Source organism: Myotis yumanensis, unplaced genomic scaffold, assembly GCF_028538775.1.
Source record: "Myotis yumanensis isolate MYYU_CA2020_CCGP unplaced genomic scaffold, mMyoYum1.0.hap1 SCAF_9, whole genome shotgun sequence".
Lineage (NCBI taxonomy): Eukaryota > Metazoa > Chordata > Mammalia > Chiroptera > Vespertilionidae > Myotis > Myotis yumanensis.
This window is the reverse complement of record NW_027223760.1, coordinates 19494602-19506334: the sequence shown is the minus strand read 5'-3', so window position 1 is coordinate 19506334 and position 11733 is coordinate 19494602. Positions and strand designations below refer to the sequence as shown.

The window sequence follows — 11733 nt, the reverse complement described above, 5'->3', positions numbered from 1 at the left end:
ATCTTCTAAGTGGGAATGTGTCTTTAAAATTTCCACAAAAAAATGCTTAAGTTGTTTTATTAAAAATATTCTAAAGAGACATTGTTTCCAGTAAATGGAATATTTAAATATCTATTTCATATCTCTATTTTCTCCTGAATATTATCCACAGAGTTTCTCTGCTATTATATAAGATTTTGATTGAGGTAGGTTAAGAACTGCTTAAAGTTGCTTTAGGTACAGTTTAATAACCCAAATTTAATGGTTTTTAGATACATAAAATTTCCCTATGATTCAGTGACACATGCTGGGTCCAATTATTTGAATGTGTCTAGATGAAAGTCAAGAGCATTGAACCATATAATCCCTGGGACTATGCTCTTAATTTTATAACCCCTCTCACCTTCTGTTTTCAAAACCGAAGGACCATTTAGCCCAAATATCAAGATTGTAAGAGACCCCTGCCTACATTTTAGCAAAGGTAGGGTGAAGTTTTATCATGTCTATCAGTCCTTGTAAAAGCTGAGAGTGAGAGGGCAGAGTAATGATTTTTATGACAGGAAAATTGCAAGGATCATAACAAAACTGTAGAGGATATGATTTTTATTTCAAAGGCTCCATTTAAATTAGTTCCTCATAATTGCTGGTGGGGAAAAAAGGGGAGCTGTATCTTTTTTCGTTAAATAACTTTATAAAATCTTCTATCTACAGCTAACCAGAGTTTTCCAATATGTCAGGAAACTCACTTTATTTTTTTAATCTATTTTATTGATTTTTTACAGAGAGCAAGGGAGAAGGATAGAGAGTTAGAAACATCGATGAGAGAGAAACATCAATCAGTTGCCTCCTGCACACTCCCTACTGGGGATGTGCCCGCAACCAAGGTACATGCCCTTGACCAGAATCGAACCTGGAACCCTTGAGTCCGTAGGCCGACGCTCTATCCACTGAGCAAAACCAGTCAGGGCAGGAAACTCACTTTAAAAAAGCAAATAGGAGACAGATCTACACTCAATTCCTCTAGATAAAAAAGCATAAAACTTTGCTTAATGGAGCTAAATGACTAAGATGAGCTGTCTACATTAATAAAATCACCTAAGAAATGGCCAAAGTATATTTTGTGCTGTGTGGAGGGAGACAAGCACTGACAATCAAAGCCAGAGAGTTTATTAAGGAAGTTTAATTAAGACACATCATCTTCAGAAATATGAGTCCTTAATTTGGAGACAATCACTGACAAACTTAGGTCAGCTGTGCTAATTACCAAAGATTGGAAATTCAGAAAATCAGGATGTTAAAAAAGAGTATGCTAGAAAAATAAATAAAGAAAATAAAGAAAATAAAATAAAATAAATAAAATGAAATTTAAAAAAGATTTAAAAAATAAAATAAAATAAAGAACAACACAAAAAAAAGAGTATGCTAAAGTGTGATTTGTAAATGCGAATACACTGCCCTGCCCGGACAGTGTATTGCTGGGACTCTGAAATTATGACAGAGACGTCTGTAGATTTTGGCAGGGTTGGGACTTAACTGATACCCAGTTAGACCTCCTAGGAAGTTCAGAGTTTCTCTCTAAACATACTGACACCTGGGAGCCTCAACACCAGAGCCGAGGACTAGTACTACATCTGTCAGCTGAACCTTCAATTTTTTAATAATTCAGTTTAATTGGAAGTATTGTCTTCATTTGATCCAAATCTGTCTCTTTGAAGTTTTGTTGTTTAATTCCTGCTCTCTAAAATGATCCAGATGTAGTCTAATGCTACTTCTCTACACATACCTGGCATGCTTTTTCTTTTCTAACACAGCTGGATCCCCTGTTGTTTCTACTGTCCCGTAGAATCCTGTTTTAGTCCCCATCACTATCTGGGTCAGTTTCTTCTGGAAGAAATCTAGTTGCTGAGCTTCTTAATCCATGATATCACAGCATGTGATCTCTTCAGTGTGTCATATGACAGCCCTATTGCCTCTAGTCCTCCGGACTCTAAAATTGTGAAATTGCCACCTATGTTTGCATTAACATTTTGGCATTTGGACCACACTGTTGGCTGATTTTGAACTTGTAATCAACTAAAAAACCTGTCTTTCTCTTATGAACAGCTATTGAGCCAGGTTTCTCTATATTTTGTTCTTCACTTGTTGATTAAACTAAGTCTAAATGTGTTTCATCCTTATGGAACAAATGATCAACATCTATTTGAAGAACAATTAGAAATGTTGGTAAATACTTTTTCAACCTCTTTTTCTGCCTATGCTGACTGCGGGATATTTATATTCATTTTTGTGCACACACACACAAAATGTAATTATATACACTCTTATGATCCCCCCTTTTTCTAAGTTGCACTTTGTAAATGTCTTTAAAGTCTTGCGATATCTATTTATTCATCTATATTTGCATTTGTAATGGCTTCATAATATTCCAGTTTTAGATGAAACATTGTTCCAGGTCCTAAGTCTATATAACAACCCACTTCAAAACATACCTGACTGAAAACAATATTTGTTTTGCTAATGAATCTGCAGTTTTGAAGAGCTCAACAACTGGTCTCTGCTCTACTTAGCATCAGTTGTAGTGGCTGAAAGGCTGGAAGGTTGGAATCATCTGAAATCTCACTCACTTTCCTGACTGGCACATGCTGGTTGTCAGCAGCGACCTCAGCTGGGGCTTCCTTCTGGAACACCGACAGGTGACCTTGCCATGTGCTCTGGGCTCCAAACAACAGCATGGGTTTCCAGGGAGAAAAATCCCAAAAGAGAGAGAGCCAGGTGAATACTCATACTGCCTTTAAAAGTCACCCAACTTCACTTTGATCATATTCTACTCAGTGAGAGAGTCCTGCCTAGGTTCGGGGGTGGAGGGGAGGGAACACAGACTCAAATTGCAAATGGGGGAGTGATAAGGTTAAGAAAGAGCATGTGGGCCTGGAAATACTGTGATGTCTGCTTTTGGAAAGGACTGCCACCACAGCCACAACTGCTTTAACCTACTTAATACTTTTTAAATTGTCACCATTAGAAAAAGTGCTGCAACAACGATTCTCAAATAAATATACATTTGTGAGTATTTGAACAATTCTTTCTCTAGGATACATTCTGAAAACAGTGATTAATGGGTCATATTTTATGCACATTTTTAAGGCTTTTGATAGATATTGGAAAACTGCCATTCAAAAAAAAAACACACACACACACATGATGGGAATTTAGAGCCCAACCATCAGTATATAAATGGAAAGATCCATTTCCTGTCTCCGGTTTAAACACTCAGTGTTTAGTATTAAATATCTTTGATTACTAGTTCACTTGAACACTTTATGTCTACTGGTTATTAGTATTTCTTCTGAGAAATTGCTTTTTTATTCTTGGCCTATGATCGCTTTTTTCTTTTGATGTTTCTATTTTAGATCTTTTAGAGAATTATGTATTATTGACATTAAAACTTGTCAACTATATTGCAATGTTTTTCCTGATTTGTTATTTGCCTTTTATACTCTATGTGAAGTTCTTATATTCATTGTGAATAATGGTTTGTTTGCTGCCTGGCTGGTGTAGCTCAGTGGTTGAGCATTGACCTATGAATCAGGAGGTCGGGGTTCAATTCCTGGTCCGGGCACATGACCAGGTTGTGGGCTTGATCCCCAGTTGGGGGCGTACAGGAGGCAGCCAGTCAATGATTCTCTTTCATCCTTGAGGCAGCCAGTCAATGATTCTCTTTCATCCTTGAGGTTTCTTTCTCTCTCTCCCTCTCCCTTCCTCTCTGAAATCAATAAAAAAAAATTATTTTAAAATAATAATAATAATAGTTTGAGGTCTTTTTTAAGACTCAAACATTACATAAAAATTCACCTATATTTTTTCTATTACATATTTTAGAAATAATTTTTATATAATGTCTTCAATAAATATGAATTTTGATATATGGGAAGAAGTAAAAAATTATTTTTCTGAATAACTATTTTCTTGAAAAATATTTCTTTAATAATCCATTGTCTTCTATTATTGGAGATGTCACCTTTATCATACACCAAATACATAAATATACTAGTTTTTAATTTTTGTTTTCTATATGCTTCCACTTGTCTATTTCAACTTATCTATCAAGCTATTCTTCCACCTCTTAATGTATTCTTTTTTTTAATCTTTAATTTCTTTGTTGATTAAGGTATTACACAGATACTGCTGTTTTATAGGCAATGATAAAAAAAAAAAACTTCCTTATTTCTTAAAGCCATTTGAGAATCTTGTGGAAATTTTAGATTCTTTACCTAGAAAACTGCAGATATGCACATACACAAAATTGTTTTAATTCAGTCTGCTACAATTGCCCATCCCTGAGACCTATATAAGGGTTTCATTCTTGCACATCATTCATGAATTTAATTCCTGAGTATTTTATTACTTAGGCTGTTATTGTAAATGAGCTCTCTTTCTATTTCATTTTGTTATATTTGTTTGTTGATAACATATGGGAAAGCTGCTGACTTTTTAAAACAATTCATTTTATCTAACCACCTTTATGAATTCTTTTAAATCTAATTGTTTTCATTTTAAATCCTTTGTGTTCTATATAAGTAATCAAATCACCTGCATTGAATATAATATTGCCTTCTCTTTTCCAGTATTTAAATGATATGTATCATATTAGAATAGTTAAATAATGCTTAATAAAAACAGATAATATACTTCTATTTGTATTCTTTTTTTTAATGCACAAGTTTATGAGAATGCAACTAGAGTTTCACCAGGCTATATGTCCAAGATAAAAAAATATTTACTCTGTCAGTTTCCTTCTGTTCTTCATAAGTTTTCTTCTATTCCCAGTTTACTAACCATAAATACCTTTTTAAACTTTTATCAAGATATAATTCACTACTATAAAATTCACCCTTTACAAGTGTACAATTTAATGATTTTTAGTATATTCCAAAACTTATGCAACCATTACCATTATCTAATTCCAAAACATCTTCAGCATTCCAAAAAAGAAACCATTTCAGCACTCCCAATTCCCCATTTTCCTTAGGCCTAGCTAACCATTAATCTACTTTCTGTCTCTATGAATTTGCCTATTCTGGACCTTCCATGTAAATACTGCTTATGAAATGCAACACATTATTTCCAACTCTAGAGTTATTTTGGAATACTGATTTTTCTCCATTTTATATTAGCTGTTAATTTTGTACTGCTAGATGAATGCTGATCAGTTTTATAAGTATGCCTCTATGTCTTAAATCTTTAATGAATTTCAAACAGAAATGTGCCAATTATTTGTATAACTTCTATGTAGGGATATTTTGTTCCATTGATATAAAAGCTATATATTTACTCTCATCTTCAGAGTTATCTTGTCTGCATGTCTCTATTTTGCCTTCAAGTATGTCCTAAAAAAACTGTTGAGAAATTGGCTAAAAACATGATACACTGTTTCTGCTTTACCTGCCAAGCTTTACCACACGCTGAATAAAGAGGACCATATAAAATGACACACCCCATGCTCCAATAAAGAAATGACAGAAGGCCCTCACAAACATGAAGGGCTTTTTGACTAAGTTTATTCTAAGTCACCACATACTAACTCCTACTAATCAAGGCACCCCTTTCTGTACGTGAATAAACCACCCCTTTCACAACAAAATCCAGACTCCTCTCTACTCTAGTCAAATAACACAATTTTCAGGGGGAAAAAACACACACTTTTTAAAAAGTGAAATTGTTATTTTCCTTCCTCTAAATTCTGTAACATTTCCTTTTCCATGATACCTGAAAAATTATAGACAATGTGGCAATTGCTAAATCCTCACTTTAGTGTCTGCTTGTAAACACTACAGCCTAGTGGAGAAATGGTGAAAGGGGCATCAGTAGAATTCACATCAATGTGATTCTTTTTTTTTTTAATTTTCAAGTAAAATTTATTTTTTAATTGTAGTTGTCATACAATATTATATTAGTTTTAGGTGTACAACCCAGTGGTTAGACAGTTATATAACTTACAAAGCGATCACTCTGATAAATCTAGTACCCATCTGACACCATACATGCTTATTACAATATTGTTGACTATAAATATTTAAAGAACTAACACCTCTACTCCTCAAACTATTTTTTAAAAATTCAAGAGGAAGAAACACTTCCAAACTCTTTCTATGAGGCCAGCATCACCCTAATCCCCAAACCAGATAACGACACGACAAAGAAAGAGAACTACAGGCCAATATCCCTGATGGACATAGAGGCTAAAATCCTCAACAAAATTTTAGCAAATCAGATCCAGCATTACATTAAAAAGATCATACACCATGACCAAGTAGGATTTACTCCAGGGATGCAAGGCTGGTGCCATATTCACAAATCAATAAATGTGATACATCACATAAACAGACTGCAAGACAAAAATCACATAATCATATAAATTGATGCAGCAAAAGCATTTGTCAAAATCCAACACCCTTTCTTGATAAAAAACTCTCAGCAAAGTGGGACTAGAGGGAACATACCTCAACATATAAAGGCCATATACGACAAACCTACCGCCAACATCACACTCAATGGGCATAAACTAAAGCCATTTCCCTCCAGAACAGGAACAAGACAGGGATTCCCTCTTTCACTACTCTTATTCAACATAGTTCTGGAAGCCCTGGCCATAGTGATCAATGTGATTCTTGAGCTACAGTTCATATACCATGACATACTGAATTTTATGATAATCGTTAATTTAACTTATTATTCTTCCTCCAAATATTTGTTCAATATAAATTATCATGAAAGATGAAGAGTCATGGGCTCTGCAGAGGGGCCCAAGGAATGGTCCCATGGAGCACTCGGTCTATAGGGCTCCTCCCTGCCAATGGAGACTGACCGACCCACTTCGGGGCTAGGGCTAGACCTGGCCACAGTCCAGGGCCGAGGGTGGGTGGGAAACCAAGGTTGCTCTGTCCACCAAGCTGCCCCCAAAGCTCAGCCCCTCGGGGTCTCCTGCACTGACAGCTGCACCCTGACATGCAGACAGAGCTGCCTTCCCCCGCGGGTAGACCACAGCCCCCAAAGCCGCCATCCTCTGGAACCTGTCTCTTTCTAACACCCTCTTGCACAAGAGTTTGACCTCCCAGCCCACCAGAGCTCTGGCCTCCTGCGATGGGTATAGGTACGTGCATGGGATAGTTTACAGCAAAACAAAAAATGGAATCACTTAGGTTGGCGAAGACGTGGAGTTCGCTGAAGCAGGTGTAGTAAAGGAAAACAAACCTTAGCCTTTCCTCACAGACACTGCAGGAATTTACAGTTCTTCTCAGAATTTAGCAGAGGACACCAGCCGCCCTGGGCGCCAAGTCTGCTCATGGCATCTCTGAGCTCAAGCCTTCGCTCCCCTGTCGGAGCCACCCTGAGCCAAGTAAGAAGACGACCCCCCACAACCAAAGTAGCCAGACAACCTCCGCACTTGCTCCATTGAACCCTTTTCGACTATAAAGCAACTCGGAACTCATTTCTTCCGTGGTCTTGGGGGTTCTGTCTTGCAGGTGGAAGCCCTTGTAATGAAGTCATCTTCCTGCTTTGTTTTCGTTGGCGTGTAGTGTAGTTTTTTGACAATATACCCCTGCGCACACAGGCGCCCGCACAGGGGGCCACACTGAATGCTGTAACCCACACCCAATAAAGACGTGACCGAGCCCAGCCAGGTGCGGCTCAGTGGTTGAGCGCTGACCCAGGAAGCAAGAGTCACCAGGTTCCATTCCTGGTCAGGGCATATACCCTGGTAGTGGGCTTGATTCCCCAGAAGGTGGCATGCAGGAAGCAGTCAATCGATAATGCTCTCTCATCATTGATTTTTCTACCTCTCTCTCCCTCTCCCTTCCTCTCTGAAATCAATAGATATCTACATCAAGTGACAGAAACCCTTAAAAAAAAAAAAAAAGGAAGATTGGCTGAGGACAGAGCCCACCCCATGCTGTCCCTTAGGCTGGGGAAAGCCACGTGCCATGGAACTCTCTCATGAGAGGTAGGAAGTAACTCTCTTATGCAAAGCAGGAGCACCTGAGGCCATGGCAGGGAGAAGGCTAGGACTCAAAAGAATAAGGCCATAGCCCACCACCCAGGGCACATAAGGCTCACAGGTGATGCTCGAATTGGGTTTGTGGATTTTCATCTGTGGGGAAGTCAACACTAGCCAGTCACCTGTTGGGGGTATATTCCGATGCGGCAGCCATCTATGATTTCACTACTCTGACCACTGTGTCAAGAGGTGCCAAAAGCCAGCTCCTGAATCTCCCAGATATCAGTGAGGATGCCAAAGATGGGAAAAGTAGAGGTTATCAAGTCATTGCAGTGACCTGAACGTATAATGTGATCTTGATTGTTCTGAATGTCCTGAAGATCTTAGGACATACGGTCATTGAAAATGAGCTGGAAGGCCTTGACACTCACTTGAATAGCAAGCCACCTAAAACTGGCTGTAAATAAAAGGATAAAAGAGGCATGAATCTCATGGCCGCTTGCCCTCAAAGTGAGCTGGATGCTGAAACTGTGAAGAGCATCCTGATTGAATACTAACTTCATCATGCTGAAGTGACTCTGCAGAGTGATCCCGCATCAGATGACCTCATTGAAACAATGGAAGAAAACAGAGTATATCCCCAGGATGTGTATATTAAGTAAGACTGATCAGATCTCCACTGAAGAATCAGCTATCATCTCTAAGGTGGCTCACTATTTACCCATTTTTCCCCATCACCACTGGACTTTTGAAGACCTGTTGGAAGATATATGGGACTATGTCAAACTAATGAAGATTTATACCAAACCCAAAGGCCAGTTAACAGATTACATAAATATTGCAAGTGGTGCTGCCTTACCCTAGGGCAGTGATGGCTAACCTTTTGAGCTCGGTGTGTCAGCATTTTGAAAAACCCTAACTTAACTCTGGTGCCATGTCACATATAGAATTTTTTTGATATTTGCAACCATAGTAAAACAAAGACTTATATTTTTGATATTTATTTTATATATTTAAATGCCATTTAACAAAGAAAAATCAACCAAAAAAATGAGTTCATGTGTCACCTCTGACACACGTGTCATAGGTTCACCATCACTGCCCTAGGGCCATCGTAAAGGATTGCTGCATGAAGATTCACAAAGATTTCATCAAAGAATTTAAGTACGCTCTAGTCTGGGGTCTTTCTGTGAAACACAATTCTCAAAAGGGGTAAAAACCATTTAGTTAGAGGAGTAGAATGTCATTCAGGTTGTGGAGAAGTGACAACCACACCAGCTTTCTGCCAGACCAACCACACCAGCTTTCCCCATGACCAGACACCCTACCACAAGTTCTTTCTGGCTTTGGCAGCCACTGGATCAGGATTCAAGGGAGGAAGGTGGAGGTACCCAAACTGGAATTTCATTTGCTTTGTCTTGTTGTCACTTTGTATATTGAACTACTAGAGGCCTGGTGCACGAATTCATGTACAGGTGGGGTCCCTCTGGGTGGCCTGCAGGAACCGGGCCGAAACCCACAGTCCAACGCTGCCTGCTGCTCCCACTCATCCCAGCTCCACTGTGCCTGCTGCGGGCTCTGCCCAATCAGTCCCAATCAGGAGAGGCTCGTGCTGCCACAGCAGCGCTTGCCAGCCATGAGCCCTGCATCTGGTGCCCTCCCAAGGGGAGTGGCCTGTGGGATCAGGCTGAAACCAGCTCTTCGACATCCCCCAAGGGATCCTGGATTGCGAGAGGGTGCAGGTCAGGCTGAGGGACCCCACCGGTGCACGATCGGGCTGGGGAGGGACTGTGGGAGGGTTCCAGGGCATGTCTGGCCCATCTCGCTCAGTCCTGATCGGCCAGACCCCAGTAGCAAGCTAATCTACCGGTCGGAGCATCTGCCCCCTGGTGGTCAGTACACGTCATAGTGAGCCCTTGAACAGCCTTAGCATATCATTAGCATATTATGCTTTGATTGGTTGTTCAGTTGTTCTACTGTTCAGTCCATTTGCATATTACCCTTTTATTATGTAAGATATAAAGATTCGGTAAAGATTTCACAAATATCTATTCATAATTAAGGTGCCCATAAGATCACTAACATTTTTGAAATCTTGTTCAGGGCATGTGTATGCAAATCTGCAAATATGTAAACAAGGACACCTTTCACTAAGGTGAGGCTAATGAATATTTAATGAACTCTTGAGTGACATAACCTTTCAGTGACAGTGCTCTTTCTGATTTTAATGCTTGCATATAGGATACATCAGTAATTAATTATTTAAACTTGTATCTTTCATCATTTCATTAATGGGAAATAAAGACAAACCTGAATATATTCTATTACTGAAGAAAATTACAAAATACTATAACTGCCCAAGAGAAAAAATGTTGTGAAAGCTCATATAGGGCAAACTTTGTTGATTTTTCAAATGGCCTATATTTACAAAAATACATTAAGATAAATATAGCTTTATAGCAGCACAAATATTTCACATTTGACTTATAAATATGATGGATAAGAGCAGCTACAAAACAGAAGGAAAGAAATATCCTTAAAATATTCAATTCTAGCACATGTTTATGACCTTTTGTGCCTTGTGCCACATGGGGAATTATTCATTCACAGAACATTGATAATAATGTGACATACAGTCTATACACAGTGAATCAAATCATTGAGCTGGGAGGCGGAAGACTGTAATTCTCCTTTGACTCTGCCATTACCTGTGTGACCCTGGCCAATTCATTCATGCACTCAACAAAATTTTTAAAAACTTCTGCCATGTGCTATGCACTCTACCAAGGAGTTCATAAAGTTTACAGTCCAGTCATTTAACCTCTCTTCAAGTCATTTACTTTCTTAGAGTAAGACAAGACACACACAAAATTTCTTTAATCTCAAGTATTCTAATTAATTAAATGGTAGGATTGGATATTTATAATATCCTATCAAAGACTCCTGAATCTTCATCAATAAAACATGTGATTTCAGCCATGCTCTCTATAAAGATTGTAGGTTGTGCTGAGTTATGCATACCATGTTGCAAGATCCTCATGTGACCTCTAGCATCAATTCCTTGAGCCAATTGGCATTTTTGCTATATGCTATGCCAAATACTATCAAAATACTTGCTGAACAATGCAGGTGTCCCATAAGCATAAGTTCTTTAAGTTCCATTTCATAATTCAGAGAATTCCAACCAGTGTGAATAAGCTGTGGGGGGTGTGAGGAGATAGCAATTTTCTCCAGCTTCAGAGTAATGGGATAGGGTATGTAGGCTAGAGCACCTGGCTTGTGGTCTCCTAAACCAAGCAGTTGTTATGTAGTGTCTATGTACATATATCATTTTCTAGGTATGCCATGATGTAAAAGATACTGGGAAGTATTACCCTAACCAGCCAAGTTATAAAATCAAAACTGTAAATATTACAATGTAGGTAAATAAGAATCAGAAGAAAAGTAGGTAAAGGTCTCAGTCAAGTTCTAAAAAGTCTTTTAGAGCCCCCAAACTAATTTAATATGATCTGTATAAAATTGGAGCCAATTTACATTAGACTATATCAGACTATTTCAGAAAGTGTAAAACTATACATGAATATGACATTGAATCTAAAGTGAATGAGTTAAGCAGGCATCTTTTCTCAAAGTCTCAATTAAAGGTATGAATTCATTATGTCAGTTTGTGAGGCAGTATCCCTTTCCCTTTTATTTAATACTAGAGGCCGGGTGCACGAATTTGTGCACAGGTGGGGTCCCTTGGCCTGGTTGGTGAT

General features: G+C 38.4%; 1 pseudogene; it reads left to right on the top strand.

Annotated features, from left to right (window-relative positions):
- Window positions 1-7119: 7119 nt before the first annotated feature.
- LOC139016838 (developmentally-regulated GTP-binding protein 1 pseudogene) lies at window positions 7120-9241 on the top strand (annotated as a pseudogene).
- Window positions 9242-11733: the final 2492 nt, after the last annotated feature.